The sequence below is a fragment of the Vombatus ursinus genome, unplaced genomic scaffold (genome assembly GCF_900497805.2).
Source record: "Vombatus ursinus unplaced genomic scaffold, bare-nosed wombat genome assembly UNPS02014798.1, whole genome shotgun sequence".
NCBI lineage: Eukaryota > Metazoa > Chordata > Mammalia > Diprotodontia > Vombatidae > Vombatus > Vombatus ursinus.
Genome location: NW_020954576.1, coordinates 16,258,640 through 16,280,686, shown reverse-complemented (window position 1 = coordinate 16,280,686; position 22,047 = coordinate 16,258,640). Strand labels below are relative to the sequence as shown.

The following is a 22,047-nucleotide window of genomic DNA, read 5'->3' as shown; positions in this document are numbered from 1 at the left end:
ACAGGAGGTTGAGGATTTTGTTCTAAGCTGAAAATCAAAATAGGGCAAAGTAATTTGTGTAGCAATGGCTACTTGTCAAGAATAACTGTCATTAAAATTTCCATAAGCTCCAGTGAAATTGATGTTGTGGGAAAGGCTTCGGGAGGGTCTATTACAAAGCACAGTGAATTTCTTCCCAATTTTCCCAGCCAAGTTTGGAAAATCTTAAAAGATCTTTTTCCCCCCTTGGGCTCTTCCTCTGCCCACAGGCCAAAGGTCTATCTCTATTCATCCCCATGTATTCAACATTTGAATCCAGGAGCATATGTCAGCTGAGGCTGAATTCTCTCCTCTGGTCAGAGTACCACCTTAAAAAGCAGCCAAGAGCAGAGAAGATGAAAAAAAAATAACAAAAAGAGAAGGAAACTAGCAGGCATCACTCGCAGACCCTCTGATATAACCAACTGAGTTTACTGAACAGAAGAATTGGTCTGGCGTCATTGTTCCAGTTTTTCCCAATGTTGCAGGGTCTGATTTGCATTAGAAACCTCTGCATTCAATAAACAAAAATAGGGATAATAATGACCGAATCGCTGTTGGAAACACAAACCAAACTCAAGCAATGAACCCTTTGCGCTGCCTTAATTGAAGATTTTACTGAAGGAGCCCTCACTTTGGTCAGGAGGCTCATTGGGCTTTTAATTTTACTAGCCTCACTCAAAACAAAAGGACCACGGCTTGCGTGTGTGTGTGTGTGTGTGTGTGTGTGAATGTCAGATCTGTCACACAACGGGCTGCAGCCTTCTTCGTGCATTCTTCACATTGCAAGCCCATCAACAAAAGGAGGAAGAAGATCTGAAGGGAACGAGCGGTTTTTGCGGGCTGGGCGATGGAGAATTCCTCTACATAAACAAGAAGGTTTGGGTTGGAAGTCTGCTAAAAAAAATGTTAGAGCTGACCACAAGGTTGTAAATCCACAGACTGGAAGGAGGAAAAGAGAAACATTGCAAGCGACTGAAGTGTGTGTGGCTGCAATGTTTGTGGGTTAGATGAGAAACAAGCGCTGAGTGAACCAGGGAGGGGAGGGGGGCGGGGGGTGGCTGGTGTGATTTGTTTGGTAATCAGAGCCAATAGAAAGCCTAGATTGTGATAATATACCCATGCAGTGACTGAGAGGAGTCAGAGCTAAGACTCCAGTGCTCCTTTTCACGTCTGTAGCCGGAGACAGCCTGAGACCGTGCAAAGCAAGGCACGGTCTCCCATTTCCAGCTCACTTAGCCTGTGCTCTGTCTTATGGGCATCTGCCGCAGCCTGGCTAAGGCAGAGCTGAACCCGGCCGCAGGAGATCAAACTTAGGCGCCCCTTTGGACTATATCACCCCCAGAGGAGGGAGAGAGAGCGAGAAGAGAGCTGAGCAGAGAACTCCAACAGCATTGCAGGTACGAGCTCATCACAACTCATCTGGCACGGACATGGTTTCTCACTCGCACGTTTTCTGTAGGTTTTGCTCGGTTCTTGCCTTTGCCTTTCCTTAGCTTTTTAGAATAGAACACATAGAATAACTCTCTCATTTCATTCACCCTATATTGTATGCTGTTGACATCCACCTATTGGATTTTCAGGGAGTGTGAATTACATACCTGCAAACTTAGCAGTGTCTTCTCCACCCCCAATACAACCAAGAGATATGCTGTCATGATACCTTTTTGGGGGGGGTGGCACATATTGATGTCCTAGATGATAATTATGTGTAATAGGAAGCAAATAGCTGTCTGACTTCTGTAAAGCAACCTTTTAACATTCCCTGTGGTTTTATTATGTCAAGTTACTATCAGACTTACGTAATCCTCCTGATATAATCAGCGAAATGGAATGACTTTTGCTTGGTTTTGAATCGAATAGGATGTGTTAAGATGCGCTAACTTTATACATATAATGCTCTCCTTTTGTTATAGAAGTTGATAAAAAAATTTTTTTTAAGTTTTTTTCCAGTCCTCTCTTCCTGTGCGCCTGAATCGATTTTTAACATTTGAGCTTAAGATAGATTTTCATTCTATATCTCCATATAGAATGACTTCAAGGAGATCTGGGATTACATTTACAATTTAAAGACTGGGCATACTGATTAATATAATACTTCCAAGGAAATGCCAAGGATGAGTTTGATATTGATGCTAACATGAGAAGAATCTTTGACTTTTGCTGTTGTTGATATGGAGGTTGTAAAAAGAAAGGAAGAGAGTATTGGTAGTTTACCGATGACTAAATTATTTTTCAGTTTTTTGAATCAGGTGACTACGTAATTTCGTTTTTGTCTGTGGATTTCTCAGGGTAAAATTAACAGTTCATTGTAACTCCAGCCTTTCTCAACCAAAGGCAGAACAAGCTGAATGAAAGCTCAGTTAAAAGCCTGCTTTGAATGCTTTGAGTGACTCTGGAGTACATGTGCTCAGCTGCTTTGAATCTCTGTAGAAAGAGTAGCTCCTGCAGTGGGAAAAAAAAAATACAGATTAGGTAGGATTGACTCCACAGTCTTGCAGAGAATGGTTCCTGCAGCAGGTGCAGCTGCAAGTCCAATGCGTTCTCCGAGGCCTAATTAGCACTTTGCATAGCAGACCCCATCCAGACCCCTGCATGCTTAATGCACTGCAAATTTCCCATCTGTTTAGAGCTTCAGCCAGTGCTTAATTCAGGTGTCATCCCCATTCAGTGCCACTTGCCTGTCCAATGATGAGAAGCAAGTCTTGTCAATGATACTTGTTTCATCTGCCTTTGCACATTCAGGAAGGAGAATTTGTATTGTTGTTACCTTGACCTAGATTCTTCAGACTAAGGCTTCTCTTATTTATGCAGGGAAACTCTGGCTTAGCTATTATGTAAATTGACTGAAAGCTGTTCCCATTCTCCATTAATAACTACTCAGTTTGATTTGATAGAGTCTTACTGAATTCCACTAAAAAGATATTTTGTTGGAGGGAGGGAGAGGAATAGATGGAAAGTAAATTCTCTTTTGGGGGGTTATCAGCATTGATCCATTATTTTACTCTCTATGCATCATAAGGGTTTTTTTTTATTAAAGAAAACTTAGTGGCAAGAGGGCAATTGACAATGCAAATTAATGTAGCTAAGACCCAATCAAATACTATCAATTGAATCTAATGGACACGTTTTTTAGTATATATAGTATACTCTTAACCATAAGTAGATTATGTGCAATAAATTCATACTACAACACATACAAAGTAATGAATTACTAACAATGCAACAAAGTTGGAAGGTGTTGAGGGCTCAGCGCAGAGGGAGTGACTCTGAATGTCAGAATCTTCTCTGACAAAATACTTCATGCCTTGATTTTGTAATGTGTGTATCCAAAACTAGCCTATGTGACCTTGGATAAATCCCTTAACCTTTTTGAGTATTGGTTTCCTCATCTGTAAAATAAGGATTAGAAGATCACATATTTACATCTGGAAAGGACCATAGAGTCCATCCAGGCCAACCTCCTCACCCAGGGCCACACAACTAGTAAGAGTCTAGGGCAGGGGATTGGACTAGTGGATTTAAAAGACTTTTTCAAGCCCTAAAACCCAATAATCGGCAGATTGTCGGTTGTTTTGTATTATTTGTACAGTTCTCCAATGGGATAAATAATTCATAGAGTTGACTACAGTTCTATTTCACAGCCAGCCACAGCTTAAACTTGAGGCTTCCTTGAATTGCTAGTGAGGTAAAGTTTAAACAATGTACACTCCTTCAAATCTGCTATAAAATAAACACTTCCTCCCTCAGCTTTCTCCCACTGGAACAAAGAAAGAGCATTAGGCTCTCAAACTTAGCATGGTATTCTTATTGATATGAATAGAACTGACATACCTGGTCAAGGACAGAGTTACTCTGGAGGGTTGTGGAGTTTTGGGTACACTATCAGATAAGGTTGGACCTTCCAATCTGCTACATGCAGGAAAACTTTTATATTTGTTTCCTCCTTGTTGGGGGTACTTTAAGAGTTGGGTTTGTGGGCACTGTGTTTAAAGCCATGATTTATTGTCTTGGCCAGGATAAATTCGACAAAAATTGTGCCTGTGGCAGGAGGGGAAAGATGGAAAAGGGGTGAACACAAAATCATGTTTATGAGAGAGTGCTTATATGACTGTAAATTGTCTTGGGCTCCCTTTCTTATTCCACCACTCTTTTGGTAGTGGACTTCCTTATTTTCACCTCATTGTCTATGTAATGAGTCTTGTGAATGAAATGGGGGGGAAGAGATGAGAAACAACCATTTATCAAGCACCTAATATGTGCCAGACACTGTGCCACGCATTTTGCAAGTATTATCTCATTTTATTCTCACAACAACCCTGAGACCTAAGTGCTATTATGATTCCCATTTTTACAGTTGAAGAAACTAAGGCAGGTGGAGATGAAGTGACTTGCTCAGGGTCTCACAGCTAGTAAGTGTCTGAGGTGAGATTTGAATTTAGGTCTTTTTCACTATGTCCATTGCTCTTATTCACTGATCCTAGTTGCATTTTACCATTCCTACTAAATAAAATGTTAAACCACTCCTCCTGTTAGTAAATGGCTTTGGGGCCATGGAGAGTATGCTAGTCAATGACATTACTCTAGGGTTCTTGCACGCATTCTTCAAGTTATTTTTAGCTCCCATTGTTCATTTTGTAAAGTGCTACATGTTTGTGTTGTATGAATTTTCCTTTCTGAGTTGGATACCTTGAATGTTTGTGGAGTTTCAACTGTCTACTGAACCAGATCCTATTGGGCAAGGCCCATCGATTGGCATTTGGCCAACCAGTGTCATTCAGAAAACGTACTTTACTTAAGCACTTGTTTGAAGAGCTATGTCCTATGTCCATTTGTGGATGAAATATTCACAGAAGGATGTTGCATACAAGATGTTTCATTTATTTATGACATGACAGTAGGCATCCTCACTCTCAAAGCAAGAGGTAAAAGGATTAATGAGTATGTAAAAACAAAACAAAACAAAACAAAAATCGTCACCTGCAAGGAAGACCACATTGGAAGATTACCTGAGACAATAGAAGTGGGAAAATTTTATTGAAGCATTTACCCCATCATGCACAGGTGGGCAGTTAAATATTATCACTTGATTGTGACAACACATACACATAAAGACCAGGAGAGGGCAGTCTTCCAACTCTCAAAAGTGAGTACTACTCTAGTTGGCCATAGAGAGTAGAGAAACAGCTCTGTTTCCAGCCAATCTGAACATTTTCTGCCCTATTAAACGTACCCCTGTTGCTCCTTAATGTCAAGTGCAGTTAAGTTTCTTTTATTTCCCCAAATGGTATTAGCCTTGTCTGCCAGAAAAAGGAAAGTGAGAGACACTAAAAATAGAGCTAGCTTTACTTATGCTTTGTACATACTTAGCTTTGGTCTCTCCCTGCTGCTTTGCTGTTTGTCTTCTTCATATCCTTTTAATGGGGAAATGGAGAAAGAAAGGAGGAAGGAAAAGGGGAAAGAGAAGAAAAAAGGGGCTTCTTAAGCTGACCTTTAATGGTAGATGGTCTCAGCAGCCATGGACCAATGCCACTTCTGGCATTGGATCAATGTGAAATATACATTTGCAGAAGATGTGCTGAGTGCGTTTTCATACCTCTGGTAGTCACCAGTACCTAGGGTACTGCTTGTTTGTTATATTGAGTTTGGGATAACCAGAAGCAGGTTTTTGACAGTGGTTTTAGGAATCCTAGGCATATTTTCCCTAGAGTATGTATAGTAGGGAGTTGTAATTTCCAAGTATCTGGAAGATGATAGATAGCCAATCTTAATGTTAGAGCAGAAAAAGTATATGTGTCTCTTTTTCCTTTTCATAATCTCATAGTCTAACTGATTACTTTCCTTTTTTGCCTCCACATTTCTGGATCAGTCATAAGTCAGAGTTAACTAAGAAATGTCAGGGTTGAAATGGAGGGTAATTGTCATTAATGTTTATGACATTATGTTGCTCCATTCAGTAAATAGTCTGATATTCTGGTAGGTTAGTGCCAAGGTTTGGGAATATCACTCTTTCCTCTTTTTCATTTCTAGATCAGGCACTATAGAGTAAGGAATCCCAATATGTCTAATAGAAGAAAGCTTTAAAAAGTCTTATGATCCCACAGAGATTCTAGTGGAAAGAACTAGAATTTCTCCTGATCCAAAAGAGAGCTAAGGGGAATTCATAAGATACAATAATAGAAGAGAAGCTCCAGAAACTTACACAGAGGTGAATTTTGAGAGGTCTGGAAGTCTCAGGATCCTTTTGAAATGGCCAACACCAAGAATATTGTGATCTTTGTTTTTTGCACTCATGTTGTTAGGAATGTGACACACACACACAAATGATTTTTTGTTTTTGTTTTTTAGGCAATTGGGGTTAAGTGATTTGCCCAGGGTCACACAGCTAGTAAGTGTCAAGTGTTTGGTCTGAGGCTGGATTTGAACTCAGGTACTCCTGACTTCAGGGCCGGTGCTCTATCCACTGCGCCACCTAGTTGCCCCAACACAAATGACTGAATTGTGACACAGACTACTTTTTCAGGAACAAAGAAAAGGTTCCAGTGTGTCTAGAAGGAAAGGGAAGGTAATGTGTCTTATTGTCCTCTCTTTATGACAAAATTGCTCTACCCTTCCCTTTACCTCCAATTTAGTATTTGGCAAAAAAAATAGTGCTCTGATGACCTGAGAGCTTTGATGAATGTAAGTTATTTATTCTTCATCACCAAAAGATCAAGGATAATGCAGTAACAACATGATATTTAAGTAGGAGAGTGGCAAATAACAATTCTGGATGATTGGGAAGAACTGAAGACGTAACAGTGAACATAAAAGACCCTACATCTCTCTTCCTATTTTCAACAGTTAGAATAGCCCTTCACTGATTGTTCTTCAGAGACAGAAATACCAATTCCCTTCTCCTTTTTTTAACATTATTTTCCAATAAATATATTTAAGTCTTAAAAAAATAAATCTCTTTGAAGGAGTTCACCCCATTGAGAGGGAAAAAAAGTAAATAAGATAATAATGTTCTGGCCAATTCCATAAATCTCACCAGAAAATGTATTTCATGGTACAGAATACTATGAAAACACTCCTGGATAATGAATACAGGGGAATTAGACATAAAGAAAAGACAGTAACTTATGGAAAAATTCTCTTGGAAAACAGCTTTTGAAGGACATGACACCTAGAATACAAATACTCCTGAATATGATGTTCATGTTATGGATTACCAGCAATGCCAAACTAAGATCCTCATCTCCTATAATTTATTTAAACAGTGGGAAAGAGAAAAAAAAATACATTGAACTGGGGAACACTTGACTAGCTCGTGTGAAATGCTAAGTTGACTTTGTCTTGTACAAACATTGTCTGCATTAAAAATATTGTTCAACCTGGCGCTGGGACTGAGACTCCAAAGGGCTGGGAGGAACCTAATCTTATCATCCATGGAAAGTTAGCTGCCTTTCACTGTTTTTTTGCAATTATAACACTGACCCTGGGTAATCCATTATATTTTCTTATTATAACAGCAGCATTTTAAAGAAAGTAGGCAGTCAGATACTTTGCTTGAAAGCTCATAAAAATTTGGTAGCCCTGCAGTGAGATTTCCTTTCAGCTTCTTTTGCTCTGAATCTCAGTCTCAGCTGATTGTAGTGTAGTGATTTCCCTTTATGATGCATTTTGTGGTTCAGGGATGACCAAGCCTAGTGCTGCCACAATGTGAAAGGTATGTAAATTTGAGTATTGGCAGTTTTCTTGAATGATGGTGTCTTGCAAGTTATCAGTCCCCCAAAGCTTCAGTTTATTTTAATTACTTACATTTACATAGCCCCTTAAGCTTTACAAAATGTTTTCTCAATGTATCCTTGCAAAAACTCTGTGAGGTAGATAATACAAGTATTATCCCCATTTTGCAGATGAAGAATGAGGAAACTGAGTCTTGGAGAGGTTGTGATTTGAGTAACGTTACACAGCTAATGAGTTGCAGAATTGGAACTTGGAAATAAATCTTCAGGACCCAGATCCTATGCTATCTATGCCATATCATAACTGCCTAGGCTATAATGATTTTTTTATACTGGTGTTCTCATTTTATACTGGTGTTCATAAACCCCCTTGGAACTGATCTTATCAGTCTTTCACAGAATGAGATAATAAATTACAGTATTCTCTAAGTAGGAATTCATTTGTGCATGTATTTTTTGAATGCCTACCCTGAGCAAGGTACTATATTCATCATACACTCCAATGTCAAAGAAGAAAAAGGAAGTTTAAAACAAACTAAAACAGAATAAAACATGATGTACATAGTAAGAAAACTGCTGAAACACCCTGCCTGTCCAAAGAAGATCTGAAGATGTGGAAAAGGCATCAGATCTATGAAGTTAGAAAATCTAGGTGTTAATCTTGGCTTTTCTACTTAACACATTCATAGGGGCATAGATTTAAAACTGAAAGATACCTTAGAGGTCATCTAGTTCAACCCCACCCCTCTCATTTTACACATAGAGAAACTGAGGACCAATAAGTTTAAGTGACTTGTCCAAGGACTTAGAAATAGTAAGTGGTAGGTAGACCCATGCTTCAAATTGAAGTCCTCTGACTCTAAATCCAATGCTCTTCCTACTGCAATCATGGGCCTGGATAAGTCATGTAAGCTTTTTGGGCCTCAGTTTCCCTATCTATAAAATTAAGGTGTTGAACTAAATCAGACGTGTCAAACACTTGAATGCCACCTGCCACTGGAGCCAAATCAAAATGTAATTGGGAAATATTTAGCAAAATAAATAGAACTATAATAGAGAAGAGATAATGTTGATATGTGATTTTTTAAATTAGTATGTGGCCTGTAGTAATCCTTCGGGATGATTTATGGCCTCTGTTTCTATTTGAGTTTGACATCTTTGGACTAGGAAACCTTTGAAGGTCCTTTGCAGCTTTGAATCCTATAAACTGTTTTTCAGTGTTGGTCTAGGCTAGGGAAGGGAATAGCTTAGACCCATGGAGGGGAGCTCCCAGGAGTAAAGACATTTAGCACTCATCTCTTTTCTTAGTTGTCAAGTGGATCTACACATGACCATTACTCTCCTGCCTGGTGCCATGTGTTATGATACCTTCCATTTCCCTTGGGGTCCTTTGTGGCACACTGCAACCAGATCTAACCATCTTATGTGTGATATTTTTGCTTATCTTGGAGCTGTACAAAAAAAAATGTATAGGAGTTGACAGCTAGTCCTAGACCATCTGTTATGTATAGGTCAGGGGTTAGAGTACAATGGTAGGGCCCAGTTTCAGGGAGAGTCTAAGAAGGAATGCTAACTACACTTTTCTTTTCAAAGACCATAAAGAATGTGGTTTCTCCAGCAGTCAGGTAAGGTTTGCATCCATGTCTAAAACAGAGGACAAAAGGTATCATGAATGACTTACATAGCAGAGAAGACTGAGATATATGGCATAAGTATTTACATAAAACTGTCTCATATACTTTTATTACCTCTGATAATGGCTCACATTTATATAGTACTTTACCAGTTGAAACATGCTTTCCTCAAAATAGGCCTGAGGAATAAAGAGTGTGGTTAGTATAATCATGAGTTTACAAATGAATAAACAGTCTCAGGGAGGTTAAGTAATTTGTCCAGTGACACACATCAGCTCTGGACATTTTCTGTGGCAGTCCCACATGCTTGGAATGTTCTCTCTCCTCATCTTTGCCTGTTCGTTTCCCTGGCTTCCTTCAAGTCCCCCAAATCCCATCTTCTATAGGAATTCTTAATTCTAGTGCCTTCCCTTGCTTAATTATTCCCCATTTCTCCTGTATGTAGCTTGTTTTTACAGAGTTGTTTGCTTATCATCTCCTCTATTAGATTGTGAGGTCTTTGAGGGCATAGGTTATCTTTTGCCTCTCTCTGTATCCCTAAGTGCTTAGCACAATGCCTGGCACATAATAGGCCTTAAATCTTTTATTTAATGTTTGTTTATCGACAATGACTAGGTGATGCATTTTCACTTGGGTATAAATTGGATTTGAGTGAGGCAGAGTTGTCTGAAGTGGTCAACCTCACCTTCTCTTCCACAGTTATTAGAGCCCAGTGGCAAGACAAAAGTCAAGAGGACTGGCAATAGCTCTGTGTTCAGTGGATCACTTTGGTGTCTTGAGTGTCTAACCAAGCTCCAAGGGCTTCACAGCACCTGCTTCCCTGGTCTTTATGGCCCATTGAAACAAAATGTTCACATCCACCTATTCTGCCAGGGAAGTTTTCACAAGCTTGGGGTAGACACTCCCCTAACTCATTGACTGGTTTGAGGCCTGTCAATTACCCTCAGACTGGTTTAGCCCATCTGCCTATACATTTTATCGGGTATGACCACTACACATGCTACACGCTTCTTGGAGCCATAAATGACAGCTGGGTGGCAGGTGGACACCAAAGGTATATAAACAGCCCTGAACAGGGCTTGGCAGCCTTCACAACAGAAGTACTAATCCTTCCATGAATGCCACTGACTTACCAGCTACCACTGACATAGCTGGTAAGTGGCCAGGGTGGGCGACAGAACCCTGCCTTTTGACCATAATTGCAGTGGCCTCTAGTGTTACTTCACCAGTATGTTTGCCTATGCCCCTTTCCCCCACCAATAACTGATGTTATAACTTCCTCCAATCTCTTCCTCACTCCAGTCCATCCTCTATGTAGCTGCCAAAGTGATATTCCATTGCCCTGCTCATGAAGCTTTCTTGGTGTCTTATTGCTGTTAAGATAAAATAAGAATAATAATAATAGCTAGCACTTACATGTTGCAAAGTACCTTACATGTTTTATCTTGTTGGGTCCTCACAGTAGTTCAGTGAAATAGGTGCTACTATTATCCTCATTTAGCAGATGAAACTGAGACCCACAGAAGTTAAGTGACTTGCCCTGACTCCAAGTCAAGTGCTCTTTCCATTGGGGAACCTAGACACGAAACTCCTCCATTTTGGTGCCGTTCACAATTAATCTCCAATCTATTTCTGTAGCCTGGTTTTCCATTACTCTCCCCTCATACACTCCATATTTCAACTCAACTGTCTGCTTCGATGTTGCCCATTCCATTTCTTGGTTCTATGCCTATGTTCAGGCTGTTCTGCACACCTAGAATGCTCTCCCCATACACCTCTCCTCCTAGGAATGCCTTCTTCTCTTCAAGGCTTAGCTAAGGAGACCCTTCATATGCAAAGAATTTCTTGATATCTCCAATTGATAAGTGTTCTTTTCCCTAATCTCATACTCAGAAATTACCTTGTGTCTCTTAGTCATTTCTGTAAATTCTATTTTTCCCTCAGTAGTGACTTTGAGCTCCTTGAGACCAAGGTCTATCTTATTTTTATCTTTGTATCTCTAGGTCCTAGTTCAGTGCTTTGCACATAGTAGGTGCTTAACATGTGTTTACTGAAACAATTGAATTGAATATAGTTGCATTGTTATCACAAGAACTCCACAAATAGTGGGGCTGCCCATGCTACCCTACTCTCTGGAAACCATAGGATCTTTCTTTTTATCAATTCATAAGCATATTTTAAGCTTCTTTGTAACTTGATGAGCCTGATATGTTCTGCAAATGAATCTCTTAATTCGTCTCAAGTTATGGAAATGGTTCTAATGGGCTGGGCCTCTGTTAGCAATTGAAACAACATACCTAGGTCAAAATTTGAGTGGGAAATCTGTTTTAGAACAGCATTTTGATAAGTGAATTTTCATTCACATTGATAGGTTGATCTGGGAAAGGAAAAATTAAATCCATTCAGTATAGTACTAACTTGTAGCTCTACAGTCAAAACCATTTTCTTGTCTGCTGTACTCTAAAGATTCCAAATATTTTAGATACACTCTAACACTTGAGAGACAAAATGCTAATGCAATGCTAACATAATTGAAATAGTTTTAAATACAGATATTTTGAACTTAGATATGTTAGAGAATAGAGCTTTCACAGAGCCTCAACCAAACATGTCTCTCATGATATTCCTGAGAGCCTTTTGCCCTGTGTAATAGTTGGAGACTTTTTGATACCGAAAAAGTACTTAGTAATATTGTTTATATTTATTTTGGCTTCACTTACATAATCCCTAAGCAGCTGGACAGAACAGTCATTTCAATGAGAAAATCAATGTGTTAAAAAAAATTGATTCAGTCAAGATTTCAATAACAACCACAAAATTTTAAAGCTGGCAGGGATTGCTGTATCTATCTATATACATGAAATGTCTGCAACATGCCTGGCAACTTATTCTTGAAGCTTATTCTTGAATAGCACTGCCCCACCCCCACCCTATAGTGATGGAGAGCCCCCAATCTCCTGAAGCAGTTCATTGAACTTTTCAAGAGATCTGACTTTTAGAAATTTGTCCATGAAGTCTAAGTGTGCCTCTTTTCCTTGCCACAGCTCTTTAACTAGTTAAAGAGCTGTTAGGTTCCCTTTGCATCTTCTCTTCTTTAGGCTAAATTTTTGCTGCTCCTTCAGTATGCAGGCTGTTCTGTGGAGGTTCTTCAGCTCACCAGTGTCTTTCCTACACTGATTTGGCCATAACTGAACATAATCCTCCAGGTGTGATCTGGCAGAAGAAAAGTATAATGGGACTCTATACTCTAATTCGGGAAACTCTGCCTCTCTTAATGCAGCCCAGATTTACATTAGCTCCTTTGGATGCATTGATTACATATCACATGGTTGAGTCACATAGCAGATCAGTAACCCAGAAAACTCTTTAAGACTATAAATTTCAGAAGTATATTGGTGAAGACTCTTGCCTATATCAAGTAAATAACAGAACTGATCAATAGCTAAAGCATCATAAAGTGCTAAATGATTATATTTGTTTATGTAAGTATTCTACCAAGCTGTAAATGCCTGAAATTCTCCTATAGTTTGGAGGCCCTGAAATTTAACTATGTACCACTTGACTGAAATGTTTGTTTGGGGAAGGACTATTCAAATCTAAGAACCTTAAATCACTGACATAACTCTTCTGCACACGAAGAGGTTTTGGTGATGCACCAGACTTTTAGGATAAACTATAGAACTCACAGTGCCTAAGCCAGTTAAATTTTAGACTATATGAAGGCAGGAAGTATTTCTTCTAACTTTAAAAAAAATTGTCAACACAGCCAACCACAAGGCTTGTATACTGCAAATGCTTAAAAACTGTTAACAATCAAATTGTAATTTAAAAAGAAAGCATAGTTACATATGAATAAAAACTCTTAGTAACTTTATAAGTCATTAATCATTTTGTTATCCTTTCCTGGGTCATTGGGTCCCAAATTTTAGTGTTTTCTGGCAAGAACCAGGAGAATTCATCTAATCTAGGTAATCACTAAAGGGGATCCAGGGAGGTGATACCAGGACTGTTTTGTTTATATTTACTTCTCTCCAAGTGATCATAATTGTTGTTTTTTGTTTTTTGTTTTTTTGGAAAATATGAAACAAAAGTTCTTAGCTCTGAGGTTAGGGAAGGGGAAACAATGGGGAGTTTGAAGAGGGATAAAAAGCTTTGGAAAAGCTGATTTGGTAAGAGGAAATAGTGAATTGACCAGGAAATTGTAAAAGGATTGTTGCAATGAGGGCTCAGTTGAGATTATGCATTGTAAATTTGTAGTGGACCCAGTCAGCAAAGTTTTGTAATTTTTTCCTGGTTTATCCAGCAATATGTAAGTAGGAACCAAGACTGTGGGTAATGGAGAGTAATTCAAGGCTGAGGTTTAGGAAGGCAAGATTGATGATAGGCTAAAAGGGCAAGTGACTAGAGAGAAAAAGACAATGTAAAGTTGAACTGGCTCACCAAGGGGTCAAGATGGAGGAGGGAGGAAAGTGTAGCTAGTGCAGGGATGATGGCCTGGGAAAGAATGGAAGAGTAGAGAAATTGAAGGTCACAATGAGGACAAAGAAAAGGATTAGGGGTAGTAAGGCAGAGGGAGAGGTAGAATGACAGCCTATTATGCTTAGCCAAGGGACTTTCATAATTCATGAATGTCGAAGATGATTACTAATGGGTGATGGCAAGATCAAGGCTATGAGCATCTCTGTGCATAGCTGAAGTGAGGTAAAGTAGTAGGTCATGGGGAATTAGTAAGTTAAAGAACTAAAAAGTTAAGGTGTTTAGGGAAATATCAATGTGCCTAGTAGTATCAGAACAGGAGTTGGGGAGGAGAGAAAAAAACTGTGAAAAGGCACAGAATTCATTAAGGAAAGGAGAGGTTGACAACAGCTACCAGAATTTCAATTTTATGATAAATACGGACATTATGAACCTTAAAAGTGATGGTGGCATAGGGAGAGCCCAGAGTGGCATTGGGGAACAAGGAGTATTCAGATTCCCTGACTGTGACCAGCAAGTTGGTGGTATGAGTAAAAGCGTAACCAGTGCCGGAAAAAATGGTCAAGAAAATTATATAATTAGGAGAAAGCCAGATCTCAGTAAATGTGAGATTGAAGGAACAAGAAAAGGAAAGGTTTAAGATGAAAACAAATTTGTTACCTATAGAATTCCAGGTAGCACAATGGAAGGTCTGGATAGCTTTAGACTGAGGAACTGCATCCAAGGGAATGGGAATAAGGGAGTAGTCACAGTGGATGAAGAATGGAGTTTGAGCAATAACAGCTTGAGGTTTAGAATCACTGGGATGGGTGTGGCATGATGGGGTGAGGGTAGGTCAGTCATTGAGGAGCAAGTTCAGCTTGGATCTCATTATCAGGGTGGAGTTAACCTATGGTATCATGTAGCAGTGTGTAGTTAGAAAGGGGGCAGGTGTAGGCAAAGCCACTGGGGTGGATGTAGAGCTATAGGTGGCTTAAGGATGATGGGAGCAGAATGGCTGGCTGGCCCAGAGAAGTTAAGACACTTCCCTCCTGTCTTGGCAGCTGGTAAAGCAGCTGGTTTTATTGAACAAGCAGCTTTATTAGGTATCTACTATATGCCAAAATTTGTGTTAGATGCTGGGGATTTTTTTCTTTTTCTTTTCTTTTTGTTTCATTTCTCTTCTTTTTTTCTTTTTTCTTTTTGGATGAAGCTGCTTTTATCAATGGAGATCAGTACCTTTTTTGCAGTCTGTGGTCTCAGATGAGGCAAAAAATAGACAGTTCCTCTTTTGAAAGAGTTCACATTCTGTATTAGGGAGAAATGGTATGTACTTAGAAAATTAAAATTAAAATGCATTTATGGAGAGAGCTGTTTGTTAACAATGGAATAAGGGTTCCAAAGGCCATAATTGAAAAATAGAGTTGAGTAGGATAGAGACATGGGAATGGTAGAGTTGATATGGATGGTTATAAGAAAGCAATGAACAATAATAAAAATTAAGGACTCTAAGAAAACATCTTTGATTTTTATGTTTATCTGCAATATTTTCCCTGTGATGTTCCTGGTAAAATATAACATAAAACCCAGAAGATCATATTCTGACTGTCTTCTGTATGTAGGTGTAAAACAGATATTATCCTGCAAAGAAACAAGGATTAATTTTCTTATAAGATTCTGCTTTTCCCTTTCATGCTCTCTCCCTTCACTCCACCTGGCTTGCCACTCCGGAAATTTTCAATCGGAGATCTTGATGTGGCATTTGTTAGTGGTAGATTTTCTGAACTGTGAAGCAACCTGCGAGCTACCCTCTCACAGTAGCTTTTGACAACATTTAGTATCATTATCATGAATAAGGAGCATCTGAACATTAAGGCAATTTGTAGCCAGTCTGTTCCTGCTGGAAGTCACTTTTGCAGAGGAGCCAAGAAGAGACATATAACTCTTCTGGATGAGTATTGTGTTTGTAAAGTATATGTGTAAAGGTTCCATCCCTCAGTGAATTGTATACTTTTTCTGAGAGCTCCCACCCTGCCTGCCCTAGTTTTGGAAGCCTGAGACTTAGGTTTGAATTATGAGTCTGTTCCCTTATTCCCTATGTGACCTGAGGTAAATATTTTAACCTCTTTGTGCCTTAGTTTCCTCAGTTCTAAGGGGAGTTGAACTAGAAGAGAGCCTTTCTAGGTCTAGGCTATGTTCCTCATGATCTCTAGAATCCCTAATAGCTCCAAATCCTCTGATCCATGTCATAGACTTTTTAAATTGCCTCCTTCTCAATGAAGCTTTTCCTTATTGCCTAGCCCTAGACAAAGACTTATTTCTCTGTCCACTGAACTTCCATGGAAATTATTATTTTTATCATTAACATGGGTCTTAACATAAGCTGCCTTATATTCCATACATATTATATGTATTATCTCCCTAAATAGTAGTCTTTTACATATGGTAGGCACTCAACTATTTGTTGGATGAATGAATGAATGATATCCCTATTTTCAGACTAACTGTGGAAAAAGTATGATATACAGAATGTTAAACCTGGGCAAAGGTTAGGATACTAGTCTCAGTTCTGATGTTAGTGTGGAATAGTGGATAGAGTGTTATACCTACAGTCAAGAAGATAGATGTTCAGTCGTTTTTCAGTCATGTCCAACTCTTTGTGACCCCATTTGGGATTTTCTTGGTGGAGAAACTGGAGTGGTTTTGCCATTTCCTTCTCTAGCTTATTTTACAAATGAGGAAACTGAGGCAAACATGGTTGAGTGACTTGCTCAGGGTCACATAGCTATTAAGTGCCTGAGGCCAGATTTGAACAGATGAAGATGAACCTTCCTCATTCCAAGCCCACTGCTCTGTCTATCCACTCTGCCCTAAGGCCTGGGTTCAAAATGCAGCTGCCCTTAACCATGTGACCATGGGCAAGTCACATAACCTCTGAGTCTGTTTCCTTATTTGTAAAATGAGGAGGTAGAAGTAGATATCTTTTGAAGTCCATTCCAATTCTAAATGCATTATTCTATGAATCATTCTAAGCTTCAGTTATCACCAGTACAAAAAAAGGAAGTTGATTTAGTTGATTGCCAAAGTATTTTTTAACCATATTTTACCTGTGTAAAAAAATTGTGACGTAGGCATAATAACCAGGCAAAACTTAAATGCATGGATAGAGATACTTTTAAGCCTGTGTTTGGACGATTTTATTGTTGTTATCTTTCTCAGTCCCCATATTCAGTGACAATTCTGGTGAACCATACATTCTATCCTGTACTCCCAGTTATTGCTAAGCACCCCCTATGTGCCAGGCACTGTGCTAAGTGCTTTACAGATATCTCATTTGATCCTGTCAACCCTGGAAGCTAGGTGCTATTACAGCATTTACGGTTGACAAGCCTGAGGCAAACAGAGGTGAAGTGACTTGTCCAGGGTAATACAGCTAGTAAGGGTCTGATGCTGAATTTGAACTCAAGTCTTTCTGCCTCCAAACCCAGAACTCTCCACTGGGCCACCTAGCCTTCTGGTTAGGCCATGCAGGGTCTAAGACGAATAACATTATGTGTTTCTACTCCCACTTTTTCTCCTCTTTGCTCAACTACAATTATACATTGTTTATATTTTAGTGAAATTTGTCTAAAATTGCAGAATTTTAGAACAAGAAAGTATCTGAGAACATGAGCTGTCCCCCTCATACAGATGAGGAAATAGGCACATAAAGATTAAGTAACTTGCTCCAGGACACACTAATTTAGTGGTAGAGCTAGGCCTAGAAACCAGGTCTTAAAAACAAACAAACAAACAAACAAAAAAAAAACAGGTCTTCTGATTTCTAATCCAATTTTTTTTTCTTTTCACTAGACTGGACTACCTAAGCCCTAGTGTCTGGTCCCTACAGCAACTTAGAAAACATCCCCCTTTCCCAACATTGAGGCCAAATATTCCCAATTTTCTGGGCTATGGCCATGGTTATGGTTTCTGTATCAATAGTAGCTGTTGTTGATTGCTTCAATCAGTCAACCATGTGCTAGGCAAAGAGTTGGGGATCATAGATGAGATGGTCCTTCTGTCAAGGAGCTTACACTTTAATGAAAGAGAAAAGGGGGAGAGGAGCTGTATGTGAGTAGCCAGCATTTGATATAAATAATAGCTGTATCAGAAAAGAGAAAAAGAAGTTGAGAGGGAGGAGGGAAAGAAGAAGAAATGAACATAGAACTGGCCATTCAAAAATACATTTTCAATTCTGTGAATTAGTCTATCATCTTTCTGTCATGAGGTGGGCAGAATTCTTCATCAATTCTCTGGAATCATAGTTGATTATTTCCTTAATTAAAGTCTTTTAGAATTATTCATTTTTACAATATTGATGTTGTAGTATAAATTGGTCCTCTGACTCTGCTCACTTCACTCTGCATCAGTTCATATAAGTCTTCCCAGGTCCAGCTGAAACTATCTCTCTTAATTTCTTACAGCACAATTATATTCCATCACATTCATACACTATAATGTTTTTTAGTTATTCCTCAATCAGTGGCATCGCATTAGTTTCTCAGTCTTTGCCTTCACAAAAAGAGGTGCTATAAATATTTTTAGGTGAAGCTAGGTGGCCCAGTAGATAGTGCCAGGCCTAGAGTGAGGAAGACCTGAGTTCAAATCCAGCCTCAGTCACTTACTAGCAGTGTGACCCTGGGCAAATCATTTAATCTTGTTTGCCTCAGTTTCCTCATCTATAAAATGATCTGGAAAAGGAAATGGCAAACCACTTTAGTATCTTTGCCAAGAAAACCACAATTGGGGTCATGAAGAGTTGGACACAACTGAAACGACTGAACAACACAAATATTTTTGTACATATAGGACATATTTCTTTGCTGTCTTTGGGGTATAGGCCTAGTTGTAGGTATCCCTGGGGCAAAGGGCATCCACTGTTTACTGACTTTGGGGGCATTATTCCAAATTCCTTTCCGGAATGATTAGACCAATTCACAACTCCACCAACACTGCATCAGTGTGCCTATTTTCTCACAGTCCATGAAAAATTTTTTTATCAGATTTACCAAACTGATGGGTGTGAGACAAAGCTTTGGAGTTGTTTTAATTGACATTTATCTAGTTAATGACTTAAAGCATTTTTTTTTTTGCATGGCTTTGGATAACTTGGGTTTCTTTCTTTGAGAACTACAAGTTCAAATCCCTAAACTACTTATCAATTGAGGAATGGACCTTGCCCTCACTTTCCAGCACCAGCCAGCACATAAGACAATAATTTAAACTCCATAGGAAGATGGAGCCTTTGGCTCACAGATCCCCAGTCATGTTTTCAAAGAATGACCTTCCCTATGGGAAAAATTCCCCCCTCTCCTTAGTGGGATCAGTGCAGCCTAATTCCAAGCTACTCTGCAGCCAGGCCTACTGGAAGAAATGCTGGTCTCAGAATCAGAAGTACTGAGTTCCATTTCTGGCTCTAACATTTACTAGTTGAATGACTGGCAAGACCGTTTAACTTCTCTGAACCTTATTTTCCACATCTATAAAATGGAGGTATTATTTCTTAATATACTGACTTTTCAGGGCCATTATGAAGTGATTTATAAATAGGGAAGAAACGGTATGTTAGTACTTAATGAATGTTTGTTGACTGACTGAAAGCTCCGTAGGAAAGTTTGCTGCTTACCTAGGGAGATGCAATATTCTACTGACAAGTTATCTCAGTTATCTGACATAAGTAAGACACAGATAGGTGTAGAGAAGGAGCATAGGCCAGTCAGTATGTTTCCAAAGCCAAAAAACCCTATGCCATGGCTACTAACTAAGGCCTGCTGTTATATATCACTTGAAGTTTATATGCCACTGATTTTTGGTAGCTGGCTCATGGAAGATAAAACTCCAAACTAATACTAACACCTCATAAAATGTTCCCTTTATCTCAAGTTTGAGTCGAGGATTCTGACTGTTGCCTTCAGTGTAGCCTGAGCGCTGAGTAGTTTAAGATTGATGTCTGAATAGGCACCATGTGAATTGGTACATGGAGAAGGAAACAATTTTTTGATGTAAAAATGTCTTTTGCTGTCTTAAGGATAATATATACCCACATGTTCTTGGCAGGTGGTTTTGCTATAAATGATTATTCTTGGACTGATACAAAAATCCACTTTCAAAGAGATTGTACTTTTTTTTTTTTAAGATTATCAGTGCTGCATGCAAAATCTAACCACCTCTGACTGCAAAGATCAAAGGTAGAGAGGTCATTTAAGGTTGGAGACTCAAACTTCGACACTCAAGAACAATCTTTTGGTTACCAAAAAAAAAGTCATTAATAGGAGAGATTCTACTTTTATATAGTACCAAAAAAAGCATCCGTGGAAAGGGAAATATTATATGTCATAAACTCATTCATGTTGTCAAAAGAAAGCTAATTTAGTCTGTATCTATAAAATTAAAATTCTGACCATCTGGTGTTTTGGCCTTTCTGAGTTGCCAGTTTGGATTGCTGCACTGGTGATCTGATTGACTCTGCCAATTTAAGACATACAAAGTGATCAAATCAACCAAAAAGTGTTCATTCTTGTGGCTGGCTAATCAGAAGCCCAACTGAATTAATGGATAAAGTTAGAAAATTTTTGAGCAGGAAAGGGTTTTTGAAATCATTCTAGTCTATTTCTCTCCACCTCTCACCTTTAAAGATGGAGCAACTGAGACCAGAGTAGGGAATGTGTTTCCAAAGGAAAAATAGCTAATTAACATGAATTAGAGGCCACGCTGTTCTCCACCAATCTATTGTTCTTTAGACTGTTTGAAGAGATGACAGAGTCTTCCTTGTTGATGTCTTAGTTTTTTCCCAGTCTTTCTCTATTGTTTTTTATTCTTTTTTTAAAATAGCATTTTATTTTTTCCAATTATATGTATAGACATTTTTTAACATTCATTTAAAAAAATGAATTCCAAATTTTTCTCCCTCTTTAAACTGGTAAGCAATTTGATATAGCTTGATATCTTAATGTTAACCAATATTTTTACTGAAGGATGTCAACTTTGACTCTAACGAATCAAAAATAGCAATTTGAAAGACAGATTTCCTTGGTAAGGAATACGCCATGTTGCCTTGGAAGAGAAAAAGACAAGCCATTTCAAAGCTTTAATAGCTTAAAACTGCACTAAAACTTTTAGAATACCTTGTAGATTGAGCTTTATAAATCAGTCTCCTCCATCTTCTGTTTAGCAGAGTAGACATTTTTCTGTTATGGTTTTTCTAGTTTTTAAAAGTACAAGTAGACCTAACTTGTGACATCTGAAATATTCTCCTGATTTTATTGTCTCTCCTGGCTCTGAATCCTACCTTTGACAAACACAGCTCAGAAAACTGTAAAGTTCTGCCTTCTGAGTTCTGTTTATCTCTGGAGACTGGTTTCATTCCTGGTATTTCTTTTTAAGTCAAGTATTGCAGCTATGGTCATAAAACGTGATTTTTGGAATCCAAGCAACCTCTATTCAGGTGTAGTTCTTTGGAAAATGTGTTCTGCACAAAGGGAATGAAGAGTCAGACTCTGTGTTTCTGGTTTCATATCTGGGAATGGCAGGATATTAAGTTGTGAAAAAGAATGGTAGTTCAGGTCTGTAGTTTCCAGGCTTTATTTACTTGTGTATTGGCCAGAATGCAAGATGGAGAAAGTGAATATCAAAAGGTCATATCCTTTTCTTTTTTTCCAAGTGCGCAAAATAAGATAACCAAATGTTTGTATAGAAAAATGAGATAACCAAATGTTTGTTTTTCTATACCAGCACAAGTGTGGGTACATCTACGTGACTAGAAGCAGCTAAATTGAAATTCTCTTTCCCAATGTAGGCTTCCTCAGTGTGTTATAACTTGCTCTGAATATCCTCAACTGACATTTGAAGTGAATTCAGCTTTCTTTTGATCATTTAGCACAGAAGGAAAACTATTACCTGGAGCAGACGAATGGATTTACATTCTGGGCTGGACTGATGAATTGGGGTCTCTTGGGGTCTGTGTTTATTTGGTGTCCACTAGAAAACAGTGAGGGCAGCTAAGTGGTGCAGAGGATAGAGCACTAGACTCATCTTCCTTAGTTCTAATCTGGCTTTAGACACTTTACTAGCTGTGTGACCCTGGGCAAGTCACTTAACCATTTTTGCCTCAGTTTCCACATCCATATAATGAGCTGGAGAAGGCAATGGCAAACTGCTCCAGTATCTTTGTG

At 38.8% G+C, this 22,047-nt stretch overlaps 1 protein-coding gene across 1 annotated transcript in view; it reads left to right on the top strand.

Annotated features, from left to right (window-relative positions):
- The first annotated feature begins 1,144 nt into the window (after positions 1-1,144).
- LOC114049826 (gremlin-2) overlaps positions 1,145-22,047 on the top strand; it is a 132,123-nt gene continuing 111,220 nt past the window's right edge. The window contains exon 1 of the mRNA XM_027871243.1: positions 1,145-1,418. The gene's annotated coding sequence lies outside the window, so the exon portion shown is untranslated. The remainder of the gene's footprint in view (positions 1,419-22,047) is intronic.